This window comes from Ovis aries, chromosome 20 (assembly GCF_016772045.2).
Source record: "Ovis aries strain OAR_USU_Benz2616 breed Rambouillet chromosome 20, ARS-UI_Ramb_v3.0, whole genome shotgun sequence".
Taxonomy (NCBI): domain Eukaryota; kingdom Metazoa; phylum Chordata; class Mammalia; order Artiodactyla; family Bovidae; genus Ovis; species Ovis aries.
Genome location: NC_056073.1, coordinates 1,624,705 through 1,640,147, shown reverse-complemented (window position 1 = coordinate 1,640,147; position 15,443 = coordinate 1,624,705).

The following is a 15,443-nucleotide window of genomic DNA, read 5'->3' as shown; positions in this document are numbered from 1 at the left end:
GTTTCCCAAACCAGAGGGAAAAATGGTTGAAGCCAAGTTCAGATTCTGGACACTGACAGAGAAGTGACAGATGCTGAATACAGTGAATTGGATGAAGTTTTCAGGAGTATCAGTGCCCAATTCTGAGGGTTAAACCTCTATCCAGAAAAAAAAATTAAATTTAAATTTATTTATTTTAATTGGAGGCTAATTACTTTACAATATTGTATTGGTTTTGCCATACATCAACATGAATCCGCCACGGGTGTACACGTGTTTCCAATCCTGAACCCCCTCCCACCTCCCTCCCCATACCATTCTAATGTTGCTCTTTTTCGATGGAGGATGGAGGAAGATTGAGCCAGCTGGTTCCTATGAGGAGGCAGAGGCTTGGGTACAGACATTACAAACAGGTGAAGTGATCCAGTTCTGGGATCAGTTCAGGGAGCAATAAACAATGATATAAATCATGTACACTGTGTGTACTTTGCTCCTGAGACAGCTCCAGTCTGTTCCAAGTCCAAAGGGAATGAACCCCCAACTCCCAACCTGCAGATAAATCTGGGATCTCAAACAGCCTCTCTTTGTGGATGAAAGACATAGAAAATACTAAGTGCTTTCCCCTGTATATCTTAAGTAAGTCTGGACTAGTAAGATTCCGAAACTCATGAAAACACTGTCAACATCTGAACAAGCAGCTTTGATGAGTGGTGGGGCCAAAGAACTCACTGAGGTCAATAAGTAGTTCCAAGCTTGGAACAGCTCAGCAAGGACAAAAGCCAACAGCAGGCCTAGACTTCAGCTCAAGGCAGCCTCCATCAAGGACTCTAAATGTATTCTGTTGACTGTGACTTATAGTGCCTCACAACACCCCTGTGAAATAGATCAGTATTATTACCCCCATTTGACAGATAGGAAACTGAGGCATTGATAAGAGTGACTTTCTTGAGGTCAGCCATTATGAATCATCAAGAAGCTTGACACACACAGTTAGCATCCACTCAATTCCTGTTCCACTTCCTGGAGCGTTTTTGTTCTCACAGTGCACTTGATGCAAAGGAAGACACGAGACACACCTCACTCTTCAAACTAGATGAACTCAATCAGCCTGCAAGTATTAATGGCTGGCCTATTATTTATTTACATAATGCAAGGAACCTTGGAAAAGAAACAAACTGCTTCTGAAAGTAATGTATTAATGAGTGCTTTGAAAATAAAATTACATTTTAAACATTAAGGGCAGGCATTATTTTGTAAAGAAATAGTTTACTCTAAGAGTTGAAGGACTATGTTGCAACAATTTCTCAAACTTCTGTGCTAAGCAACAGAAATTAAAATTCAGAATAAAGTAAGATTCCACTCAAACATAAAACTAAGATCCATTTCCTCAGAGGTGGTCTAGGTAGTGCTTGGAGCTCGAAGGTTGGTGGGGAAGATAGCAACAGTGGTGACTGCAGCAGCATCCTCTACAGGCTAAGCTAGAAACCCAGGTACCACCAAACACCCTGCTGCCACTCATCTCTCCCTCACAGTACCTAGGGGCAACATCTTTCCAATTTTCTGCCTCAACTCAACCACAGGAGTTGCAGTATCTTCACAACAGGTCAGGATTAAGGAGACAGATACATGCATGCTAGGTCACTTCACTCTTTGTGACAGTATGGACTGTTGCCTGCCCAGCTCTTTTGTCCATGGCATTTTCCAGGCAGGAATATTGAAGTGGGTTGCCATCCTCTACTCCAGGGGATCTTCCAGACCCAGGGATCTATCTCATGTCTCTTCTGTCTCCTTCATTGGCAGGCAGGTTGTTTACAGTTAGTGCTACCTGGGAAGCCCAAGGAGATAGATGGTGACATCTGTTTTTCCATTATATTCATTCCTGATGAGATATTGACAGCAATTTTGTTAAAGAGTTTTCAAAGCTCCCCTCAGCCATTCCTCAGTTTTCTCTCGGCCTGCTTATCTTTGTCTTCTTTGCACTTTACAATGTCCCAACTCAGCATTTAAATAGGTATAGATCATTACAGTGGAGAGACAGTAGTAAATTGAAATGGGTTCTTAGAATCTTCATTCCAACCAGAAATATATTTCCCAGAAAATCTCACAGCCAAACAATGAGCTTTCTCTACTTTTGGACAATTTATATTCTTTTTTTTTTCACTTACAAGAGCTTAAAAATCAATGTGTGTGTGTGTGTGTGTGTGTGTGTGTGTGTGTGTACATATAATTTTTCCATATTACCAGCACCTTTCTAGATGTTATGGAAATGTAAAAAGGTGAAACCTAGATCGTTACCACAAGTCCTGACAATCTAAATGGGACTGACTAGCATCACTTAGAGAAATGCAAGGGCCAGGCACACAAGATGGGATGTGAGAGTACATCACTCTCATGATATGTCTTCATCCAGCAAACATTGATGGGGCCCCTTGCCTCAGATGCTCTTCTAAGGCTGAGCATACAGCATTGAACAGAGCTGATGACATACGTGTTCTTAGGTGGCCCATGGTGCCATAGAGCAGACAATCAGCAAGATAAATAAGTAGACACACTAAAGAGTAAAGAAAGCTAAATATAGACAATGAGGAGGAGAGGGGCCCAAGACACATTGGGGTTTGGTAAGGAATTTAGATAGAATGTCCAGTGAAAGATGAACTGCCTAGGAATCTGAAGGAAGTGAAGGAAATGAACTAGCCATGCAGATAACTGGGAAAATACATTCCAGGCAGAGGGGCTGTCAAGTGCAAAAGCACTGAGGCAGAAGTATGCTCAAGGAAGAATAGGGAATCAGATCACTAAATGTATGTCACTGTGAGAACTTTGGCTTTCACCTGGAGTGATAACAAAGGATGGAAATCAAGAAGTAGGTAGAAAGTGTAAAACATGAATAAACAAATCTTCCAATTAAATAGATCCAGCAGTGGAGGCTCTCGAGCCTCGCAGTAACAGTAGAGTCCATCAGGAAGAAGGAAGATTCACTTTCCTTGCTGATCAGAGCTCAGACAACGAAAAGCCATGGAATCTTTAATTATAGCCCTCCCACCTTCCTTTCCCTACTATAAAAGCAGCTCCTTCCCTTGCCATATGGGGACGTGCACTTGGCTCCCTACATCTGCAGAACCCAAACTGTAATTCTCTGCTGATCCTGAATAAACCCATCTTCACTGGAGAAATATCTGGCCATTTGTTTGTTTCAGAATATGAGAAAGAATAAATACAGGATGTGAAATTTCCACCAGATGAAGGTGAAGGTGAAGTTGCTCAGTCGTGTCCAACTCTTTGCGACCCCGTGAACTGTAACCTACTAGACTTCTCCGTCTGTGGGATTCTCCAGGCAAGAATACTGGAATGGATTGCCATTTCCTTTTCCAGGGGATCTTCCCGACCCAGGGATCGAACCCAGGTCTCCCGCATTGGAGGCAGACACTTTAACCTCTGAGCCATGAGTGGATAGAATAATGACACAATACCAGCAAAGACATAGTAGGAATTACTTTAGAGGTCATGATGGTAAGGTGCCTGGTGTTAAGTAGAAAAACATCCTGTGACTGGATAATGATGGTGGGACTAAACTATTGATGACCTTGGAAGACATGAAAATAAGCTTACATGTGATAAAAGAGAAACACTGGGAATCTGGAAGCTTTTGACCACCAAAGCTTGACTAAATTGGCGAAAGACCAGTGCAGGAGAAGAGATAAAAAAAAATAGAGAGAGAGAAAAAAAAAAGAAAACAGATTTCTATAGCAGTTAAAACCTTCAAACCTCTATTCTAGCCCCCAGTGGACTTTGAATTTCCACCCATAGTTTATAAACTTGAGTGGTTTTGTTTGAACAGGACCCTTGGTAAGAATTGTAATTTGAGGTAGAAAAGAACAGTAGGTGAAGGGGAAAAACTGGAGGGATAGAAATAGGAAAAGAAGTAAATAAATACTTAGGTAAGCTAGAAGAGCTGGAGCTCTGTTAACGATTTCTAGCAATCTGATATTAATAATGTTTTAATGTGTTGGCGTTTATTGCAGTGGGGTAACCTGCTTTAGACTACCTCCCACTGGTTCTTCAGCTGTCAACATTTTGAGATTAGTGTTTTGAAGCATATTTTTCCAACAGTAAAATTAAAAAGTGCTTTAATGTCTACCTCCTACTGCCTCTCTGACATGGAAAGATTTTCACATGGGTTTATACAGGAGGTAAAAATAAAAACTGCTTTTACTGAGCCATTGGGCTGTGAAATGCAGTAAATTTCCAAATGGCAAGACTAGAAGTGTTTATGACTGTGGGACACTCACTGACTACAGGGTATACTTTTCAGTGGGTTGAGAATTTGGGACATTCTATATTCTATATGTCACCTTTAGCAAGTATAGAAGATGGGAAAAAAAATTCTTACAACTTTGACTGGTTTACAAAGTTATCTCCATTAATTTTGGTTGTCATTGCTGGTGCACGGTTAAACTAAGTGAAATTCAGATCAGCCTGAAAGTGTGAGGTGGAAATGTTCATTTTTCTGGGCCAAAATCAAAAATTTACAAGTAAGGGAGTTCAAAGAACAGTGATAAAGAACAACAAAATTTCAAACATGTTTAATGAATTTCTAGTGATCAGTTCATGTCAACACTTGTCTGTTGCTGTAACTGCCTGGGATGAGTGCATTCTGGCATGGAAACACCAATGGTTTAATTACTTCACACATAAACTTACTGATGGGGCAGAATAGTAGCACAAGTCCAAGTCTGGGGTCCCTAAACTATGGCTCATGAGCCAAATATATTCCCCTTCAGCCTCTTTCTGTAAATATAATTTTATTGAAACACAGCCATACACAATAATTTGTGGGTACCTACTGTTGTTTGGGGGCTTCCTAGGAGGCTCAGTGGTAAAAGAATTCAACTGCCAAGCCAGAGATTCAGGATATGCAGGTTCAATAAGAGTTTGATCCCTGGGTCTGGAAGATCCCTTGGAGAAAGAAATGGCAGCCCACTCGAGGATTCTTGTCTGGGAAATCCTGTGGACAAAGTACCCTGGTGGGTTATAATCCATGGGGTTGCTAAGAGGCAGACATGACTTAGCAACTGAGCACATGGCTGTTGTTGTTGCTGGTTTTTAAATTTTTTTAAAGTTATTTATTTTTAATTGGAGGATATTTGCTTTACAAGATTGCATTGGTTTCTGCCATATGACAACATGAATCAGCCATAGGTATACATATGTCCCGTCCCTCTTGAACCTCCCTCCCACCTCCCACCCCATCCCACCCCTCTAGGTTGTCACAGAGCACTAGTTTGAGCTCCTGGTGTCATATAGAAAATCCCCACTGGTGATATATTTTATGGTACTTATGAACCTATTTGCAGGCCAGCAGTGGAGACACAGACATAGAGAACAGACTAGTGGACACAGTAGGGGAAGAAGAGGAGGGGGATGAATCGAGATAGTAACAGGGAAACATACACATTACCACATGGCTGTCTTTACAGTACAATAACAGAGCTGAGTAGTTGCTACAAAGATGGATTCTGCCCCAAAGTTGAATATATTTACTGTGTGGCCTTTAATGAAAAGTCTGTCCTACCTCTTCTAAGAGCACTGCTGTGCATGGGAATCACACAGCTGGAAAGTAACACATATTCTGTGAGTAGAAGACAGATGAATCTGGGAGAAGGAGTTAGGGGCAGAGATACAGCAGAACAAGACCTCATGGGCCTCATGAAATAAACAGGCTGTGAACACTACTGTCCATGGAGAGCTTATCTGAACATGCTATCATTCAATGTTGCATTCCCTTTTTAAAATAAAAAGTTGTTCTTTTCTAAATTCTATAGCAGTAATGTTTTTGGCTGTTGCCTTGGGAAGAAATATTTCTTTTTATGTACTGAACTAATATAGATACAACTAGTAAGCAAAACGACAAACAAGTGTTAACAACTATATATATATATATATATTTTTTTTTTAACCAGGGCAGTAAGAAATAGGCTGTTGTTATCGTCTCATTGTCACCCACTTTTATTATAATCACATTGTTTTGAATCTCTGTGAAAGAAAATTGCTGCTTCCTGAGATCACAGCATAAAGGCAAACTGGATGAGAAATTCAGGTCATTACCTGCCACATGTACTATTATTTATTTAGAGATTGAAAGTTGTGGTATTTATTTAGGGAAATATCCATGTTCTCTCTTTTGGAGAAGAGCTTTCTGTCTCATCCATGAAAGCTCCATGGCATTGCACCTTATAAACCCAGGAGAAGAACCTGAGTTGTGCAGTGTGGTGATGGGTGAGCTCACTCTGGGTGCTGAACATCCCAGCTATTGTTGCTGCTGACATCACAGCTGCTTCATCTTTTGTTTACAAAGCTGAACTGATCAGTTTTTTAAAAAAATCAATTTTCACTTGTTTCAAGACAATTATTTTTAAATTTTTGAATGGATTATGCTTCTTTCATTTTTTGCAATAGATTTAATTCTAATTTAATAATAGGCCAGCACAGCACAGGAGTTGAGAATATCATTTCTCAGACTTTGTGATCTCTAGAAACATTCCCACTCAAAACTTACTGAGTTTTCAAAGAGTGTTCCATTTATGTGGATTAAATCTATTATTGATGTTTTTGCTACTAAATACACATATTTCAAAGAGACAGAGAAACAAAAGATTAAATTGCCAACATTTGTTGGATCATGGAGAAAGCAAGGGGGCTCCAGAAAAGCATCTGCTTCTGCTTCATTGACTACACTCAATCCTTTGACTGTGTGGATCACAACAAACTGTGGAAAATTCTTAAAAAGATGGGAATACCAGACCACCTTACCTGCCTTCTGAGAAACTTGTATGAAGATCAAGAAGAAGCAGCTAGAAGCAGAAATGAAACTGGTTCAAAATTGGGAAAGGAGTACAAAGGCTATATATTGTCACCCTGCTTATATGCCGAGTATGTCATACAAACTGCCAAGCTGGATGAATCACAAAATGGAATCCAGATTTCGAAGAGAAATATCAACAACCTCAGGCATGCAGATGATACCACTCTAACAGCAGAAAGTGAAAAGGAACTAAAAATCCACTTGATGAAGGTGAAAGAGAAGAGTAAAGAAGCTGGCTTAAAACTCAAAGTTCCAAAAGCTAAGATCACAGCATCCGGTTCCATCATGTCGTGGCAAATAATTGAGGGAAAAGTGGAAGCAGCGACAGATACTCTTTTCTTGGGATCCAACATTACTGTGGATGGTGACTGTAATCATGAAATGAAAAGATGTTTGCTCCTTGGAAGGAAAGCTGTGACAAACCTAGACAGTATGTTAATAAGCAGAGACATCACTTTGCTGACAAAAGTCTATATGATCAAAGCCATGGTTTTTCCAGTAGTCATGTAAGGCTGTGAGAGTTGGACCATAAAGAAGACTGAGAGCTGAAGAATGATGCTTTTGAATTTGGTGCTGTAGAAGACTCTTGAGAGTCTCTTGGACTGCAAGGACATCAAACCAGCCAATCCTAAAGGAAATCACCCTGAATATTCATTGGAAGGACTGATTTTGAAGCTGAAGCTCCAATACTTTGGCCATCTGATGCAAAGAACTGACCCACTGGGAAATAACCTGGGGCTGAGAAAGACTGAAGGCAAAAAGGAAGGGAGTAGCAGAGGATCAGATGGTTAGATAACATCACTGGCTCAATGGACATGCATTTGAGCAAACTCTGTAGGACATATTGTAGGACAGAGGAGACTGGCATGCTATAGTCCATAGTGTCACAAAGAGTTGGACACAATTTAGGGACTGAACAACAATAATGCTAATAAAAATTTAAACTGACTCACTTTAAAATATTTATTAGCTAATTTTAAATGTATTTCTGTGGTAAAATACACAAAATAAAATTTACAGTCTTAACCACTTTTAAATGTGCAGTTTACTATTGTTAAGTATAGTCACAGTGTTTATAACATTAATTTATTTTAGATGACAATAATAAATGCTATACATGGTCATATAAGCAATGTGTTTTTAATGCAAAATAAGCATTCATTTATTTTGAAAAATAAAAGCAATTTCCCCCAAGTTCTATTAAAGTAAAAGTAGCATTGTTTTACATTTTTGTAGACATTTCTTTAATGTCTAGCTTAATAGGAGATGTTAAAATCTCATATCAACTTTGCATTCATTGTAATAAAATATATTGTTTGGTGAAAGTGTATGAAGAAATTCTGGTTTTGTATAAACATGTAGTTGAGAAAAAATGAATATATTCTTATAGCCTCCCCAAATAATTGTGGATTCATTATGTGGCCTTCACTGTGTACCTGAAACAGAATAAAAAAATATAAAAGGCAAATCACATCTTAGTATACTCAAAAATAATTTTAATCTCACAGATCCTCTGAAAAGGACCCTTATGTGTTTTATAGAATTAGCAGTGTAGGGTACATCATTCTGCAAATTATATGACTTCATGGAAGCAAAAGTGAAAGTGTTAGTTATTCAGTCATGTCTGACTCTTTGCAAGCCCATGGACTGGGGCTTGCCAGACTCCTCTGTTCATGGAATTCTCCAGGCAAGAATACTGAAGTAGATTGCCATTTCCTCCTCCAGAGGATGTTCCCAACCCAGGGATCAAACCTGGGTCTCCTGCATTACAGGGAGGTTATTTTTATCATCTGAGTCACCAGGAAAGCCCAAAGTGAATAGTAAACATTGTAACGAAAACTATATTAATTTTTTTTTAACAAATTGTGATGAAAAACACATCACATAAAATTTATCATCTTATCCATTTTCAGTTGTACAGTTCAGTACAGTTTAGTGGTATTAACTATATTCACATTGTTATACAACAAATCTCTAGAACTTTTTCGTTTCACAAAACTCCTTCTAGGCAGCTGGATTTTCAACATGCACAAGAAGGAAGCTGGAATCTTACCTTACACCAGAGAAAAATTAGCATTAGTTAAAAGCCTACAACTATAAAAGTTATAGAAGAAAATGTAGGTAAACATCTATGGGACATTGGTTTTCAAAACAATTTTTTGAATATAAAACAAAAGGCACAGGCAAAAAAAAAACAAAAATAGGACTACATAAGCTTCTGTGAATCACAAAAAAAAAAAACAAAACAGTCAACAGACTAGAAAGGAAAAGGCAAGCTACAGTGTGAAAGAAAATATTCAAAAATCATCTTTCTGATGAGTTGATATCTAGAATATATAAATAATTCCTACAACTCAGCAACCAAAAGCCAAATAAATTGATTAAATAATGGGCAAAAGCCTTGAATAGACAGAATTTCCTTAAAGAATATGTAGAATTCTCTAAAAAGTATGTAAAATGATGCCAAGCATTGCTCTTTATTAGATAAAACAAGTTCAAACTTCAGTGAGGTATTACTTCACACCCATTGGGAACATGGCTATTACCAAAAATAAACAAAATGGCAAACGCTGAGGAGAGGTGGGGAAATTTGAAGTCATATGTATTTTAACTGGGAATGTAAAATTTTATGGTCACTTTGGAAAACAGTACAGATATTTCCCAAAATCATAAGACAGAATCACCTCATGATCCAGCAATCCCATTTCTAGATATATATCCAAAATAATTAAAAAGGTCTCTAAGAGATATTGGTCCACTCGTTCATTACAGCATTGCTCACAATAGTCAAGAGGGAGTAGAAGCCAGTCAGATATTCATCCATAGGTGAATGGATGAACAAAATGTGTATGCATATACAATGTGATTTTATTCAGTCTTTTAAAAAAGAAAGAAATCTTATCACAGATTACAACACAGATGACTCCTGTGAATTGATCTTTTCTTTCTCTTGTGACAGCTTTCAACTTAAAGTCTATTTCATCTGATGTAATATAGCCATCCCTCATCTTTTGGACATCATTTGCATGATGTATCTTTATCCATTCTATCACTCTCAGCCTATGTGCGCCCTTGAATCTAAAGTGAACCTCTTTATTAGACAGCATATAGTTGGAGCTGGATTTTTGTTTTAGTTTTTTTTTTTTTTTTTTGGTCTGTTTTTAATCAATTTAGCTGATCTATGTCTCTATGTCTTTTGATTGGGGGGGGGGAGTCTATCCATTTACATTAATCCCATTTTGTTTCTGTAATTTTTTTGTTCTTTATTTTCCTCTCTTTCTGAATTTTTTTCCCCTATTCATTGATGTTTTTAAATGCTTTGATTCTTTTTCCATTTCCTTTGCTGTATGTTCTGTAAGTATTTTCTTTGTGTTTACTGTGACGATTACATAGAATATCTTAAAGTTATACAATATATTTTAAATTGACAGCAACTTAACTTCAATGGCATAAAAACTTTATTCCCTTTTATGTCTCTGCCCCCTGCTTTATTTACTGATTTTATAAATTACATCTATTTATATTGTATAGCATTAACATAAATTGATGGTTACTTTTGTGCTTTTATCTTTTAAATTATATACAGAATAAAGAGTGATTTAACTATCAACATTACCATACTTCAGGATTATTCACCTATCTAGATATTTATCTTTACCAGATGACCTTACAATTTCATATGCTTCATGTTGCTATCCAGTTTCTTTTTGTTCCTACTTGAAGGAACTCCTTGTATGGAGATGTATAACCTTAGCTTTTGCTTATCTGGGAAAGTATTAATGTATCTTTCTTTTTCTTTCAAGCTTTATTATAGCTGACAAATAAAAATTGTATGTATTTAGCATGTACAATTCATACATATACATTGTGAGATAATCACAACACTCGTTAATAAATATGTCCTTCATGTAACATAGTTATCATCGTAGGGTGGGTGTGTTGTTGTTTAGTCACCCAGTCATATCTGACTCTTTGCAACCTGGTGGACTGCAGCATGCCAGGCCTCCCTTTCCCTCATCATCTACTGAAATTTGCCCAAGTTCATGTCTGTTACATTGGTGATGCCATATAGCCATCTCATCTTTTGATGCTGTATTCCTTTTCATGGATCACTATCTTGTTGAAGCAAAGGGGCTTCTGTAACTCAAGGAAACTATGACCCATGCCATGCAGAGCCACCCAAGATGGATGGGTCAGAGCAGAGAGTTCTGACAAAACATGATCAAGTCGGGGAGGGAATGGCAAACCACCCCAGTATACATGCCATGAGAACCTCATGAACTGGTTAGAAGGTCAGAAAGATATGCCACAAAATGATGAGTCCCCGAGGATGGGACATGTGTGTGTGTGGGAAATTAAATAAATAGTCTTGTTAAGGCTTCAGAGAGAAAGTAGAGCAGAACATCGTATCCGACGTTCCTGGACACCTCCCTGACTGTGGGTGACTGCCTGCGGTGAATGCAAGACTTATGGTGGTTGGATCATCGAAAAAGCAAGAGAGTTCCAGAAAAACATATATTTCTGCTTTATTGACTATGTCAAAGCCTTTGACTGTGTGGATCACAATAGACTGTGGAAAATTCTGAAAGAGATGGAAATACTAGAGCACCTTACCTGTGTCCTGAGAAATCTGTATGTAGAACAAGAAGCAAAAGCTAGAAGTGGACATGGAACAACAGACTGGTTTCAAATCAGGAAAGGAGTATGTCAAGGCTGTATATTGTCACTCTGCTTATTTAACTTATATGCAGAATACATCATGCAAAATGCCAGGCTGGATGAACCACAAGCTGGAATCAAGATTGCCAGGAGAAATATCAATAGCCTTGGATATGCAGATGACACCACCCTTATGGCAGAAAGTGAAGAAGAACTAAAGAGACTCTTGATGAAATTGAAAGAAGAGAGTTAAAAAGTTGGCTTAAAACTCAACATTCAAAAAACTAAGATCATGACATCCAGTCCCACCGTTTTATGGCAGAGATGGGGAAATGATGGAAACAGTGACAGACTATATTTGGGGGCTCCAAATTCACTGCAGACAGTGCCTACAGCCATGAAATTAAGAGATGCTTGCTCCTTGGAAGAAAAGCTATGACCATCATGAATAGCATATTAAAAAACAGAGACATTATTTTGCCAACAATGGTTTGGCTAGTCAAAGCTATGTTTTTTCCATAGTCATGTATGGATGTGAGAGTTGGGCTACAAAGAAAGCTGAGCACTGAAGAATTGATGCTTTTGAACTGTGGTTTTGGAGAAGACACTTGTGAGTTCCTTGGACTGCAAGAAGATCCAACGAGTCAATCCTAATGGAAATCAATCCTGAATATTCATTGGAAGGACTGATGCTGAAGCTGAAAGTCCAATACTATAGCCACCTGAGGCGGGGAATGACTCATTACAAAAAGACCCTGATGCTAGGCAAGATTGAAGGGAGGAGGAGAAGGGGATAAGAGAGGATGAGATGGTTCGATGGCATTACCAACTCAATGGACATGAGTTTGAGCAAGCTCTGGGAGTTGGTGATGGACAGGGAGGCCTGGCATGCTGTGGTCTATGGGGTCACAAAAGTTGGACAGGACTGAGCGACTGAACTGAGATAAGATAGGAGGAATTTTGAAATTGTTGAGTGCCTGGAGGGAGCCTGGCCACCCAAGCCCCAGGCTTAATAACATTCCAAATTTTACGTGACAAAGCAAACAGCATTACCATGAAACCAGATCTGCAATTTGCTCAGAGACTGATGATGATATCAGTTTGCATCCTGGGATTATATTGAGTTCTGTGATCTTGAAGTCTCACCCACAGAGCACATGTGATTGATGTCTGGGCTCTTTTCCCAATTGGCACTCCAGAAGTGCTGTGATCTGGGACTTCCCAGCACTGTTTGAGTCTGGATGTTTGTCAAAACCCAATTGGGTAATGTGTCCTTTTCTGTTTCTGTTTCTTTTAGAGTTAGTATATTGAAACTAAGCTAAATAAAGTGAAAGTGAAAGTCCCTCAGTTATTTCCAACTCTTTGTGACCCCATGGACTATACAGTTCATGGAATTCTCCAGGCCAGAATACTGGAGTGGGTAACCTCCTTCTCCAGGAGATCTTTCCAACCCAGGGATTGAACCCAGGTCACCCTCATTGTGGGCAGATTCTTTACCAGCTGAGCCACAAGGGAAGCCTGAGAATACTGGAGTGGGTAGCCTATCCCTTCTCCAGCAGATCTTCCTGACCCAGGAATTGAACCAGTGACTCCTGCTAGATAATTCTCTAATAAATGTTGGTATTACTTATTTGTATAGAATGAGTGGCTTATTTTGTTAACAAATCCTGAATGAAAACTTTTGGCAAAACAGTTTGGTGAAGTATAAAATAAGGTATTGCTAACCATAGTTACATTGCTTTACATTAGATGCTCAGAACTTATTCATTCTGCATAACTGAAACTTTATACCCTTTCATCTATATCTTCTTATTTCCTCCATTCCCTGGACCCTAGCAAATTTTGGTCTCTGCTTTTGTGAGGTTGACCATTTCAGTTTCCAGATATGACTAAGATGATACAGTATTTGTCTGTCTGTGTTTGGTGTATTTCACTGAGTATTATGCCTTCCAGGTTTTTCTATGTTGTCACAAATGGCTAGATTTCCTTATTTTTATGACTAAATGGCATTTATCTGAGTGTGTATCTTTACATATATATGCAGAGACATTACTTTGCCAACAAAGGTCCATCTAGACAAGGCTATAATTTTTCCAGTGGTCATGTATGGATGTGAGAGTTGGACTGTGAAGAAAGCTGAGTGCCAAGAAATTGATGCTTTTGAACTGTGGTGTTGGATAAAACTCTTGAGAGTCCCTTGGACTGCAAGGAGATCGAACCAGTCCATTCTGAAGGAGATCAGCCCTCTTATTTCTTTGGAAGGACTGATGCTAAAGCTGAAACTCCAGTACTTTGGCCACCTCATGCAAAGAGTTGACTCATTGGAAAAGACTCTGATGCTGGGAGGGATTGGGGGCAGGAGGAGAAGGGGACGACAGAGGATGAGATGGCTGGATGGCATCACTGACTCCGATGGACATGAGTCTGAGTGAACTCCAGGAGTTGGTGATGGACAGAGAGGCCTGATGTGCTGAGATTCATAGGGTCGTAAAGAGTCGGACATGACTGAGCGACTGAACTGAACTGAACTGATATATAGGATGTAAATATAATCCTCCATCAACATATATTAAAGGTATTTCTCCTTAATATATATTTGTTTGCCAATATTGATTTGTTCACTGGGTTTTTTTTCCATACCTTGGCTATTGTGAATAATGCTGGATTGAATGTGGGAGTGTAAATGTCTCTTCAGATAAAAATTTCATTAAAAAAATATCTATATCTATATCTATATCGCCAAAACAGATTCCTGGATCAGTAGGTTCTATTTTTAATTTTTTAAGAACTTTCATTTTGCTTTTGTAATTGTTATATCAATTTGCTTTCCTATCAACAGGGTACAAGGATTTCCTTTTCTGTATATCCTCACTAACACTTATTATCTTTTGTCTTTCTGATAATAGCCATTAATAAGGTTGCCGAGAATATACAATGAGAAAAGAATAGCCTTTTCAATAAATAATGTGGGCAAAACTACATGCAAAACAATTAAATTGGATCCTTGTGTGAAAGTCACTCAGTCATATCCAACTCTTTGGAACTCTATCTGACTATACAGTCCATGGAATTCTCCAGGCCAGAATACTGTGGTGGATATCCCTCTTTTTCTCCAGGGGATCTTCCCAACTCGGGAATAGAACTGGGATCTCCTGCAATGCAGGTGGATTCTTTACCAGCTGAGCTACCAGAGAAGCCCAAATTGGATCATTATCTCACGCCACTTATAAAAATCAACTCAAAATGGATTAGCAACTTAAATATAAGATGTGAAATTGTAAAACTACAAGAATAAAACTTTGAGTAAAGAGTTATTGGTATTGGTCTTGGCAATGGTATATGTTTTATATGACCCTATAAACACATGCTACAAGATCGAAATAAATAAGTGGAATTGTACCAAATTAAAAATCTTTTGTACATTAAAAGGGGCTTCCCAGATAGCCCTAGTGGTAGAGAACCTGCTTGCCAATGCAGGAGGCATAAGACATGTAGATTCAATCCCTTGTAGGGAAGATCCACTGGAGGAGGGCATGGAAACCCACTGTAGTATTCTTTTCTTAAGAATTCCATGGACAGAGGAGCCTGATGGGTTACAGTCCATAGGGTCACAAAGAGTGGGGCATGACTGAGCAACTAAACCCAGCACCTCATCTGATAAGATGTTGCCATCCCAATATATAAGAAATGCTTAAAACTCAATAACAAAAATAAATACATAACCTGATTTAATAATGAACAAGGGACCTAAAGAGACATTTCTCCAAACAAGACATAGACATAGAAAACAGTTATAGAAAAAGGGCTCAACATCACAAATCACAGGGAAATGCAAATATCCTTCATATTCGAAGAGCAATTTGCTGGGTACAGTATTCTTGGTCAGAATTTTTGTTTTTATGTTCTTTCTTTCAGCATTTTGAATATATCAATGCATACCCTT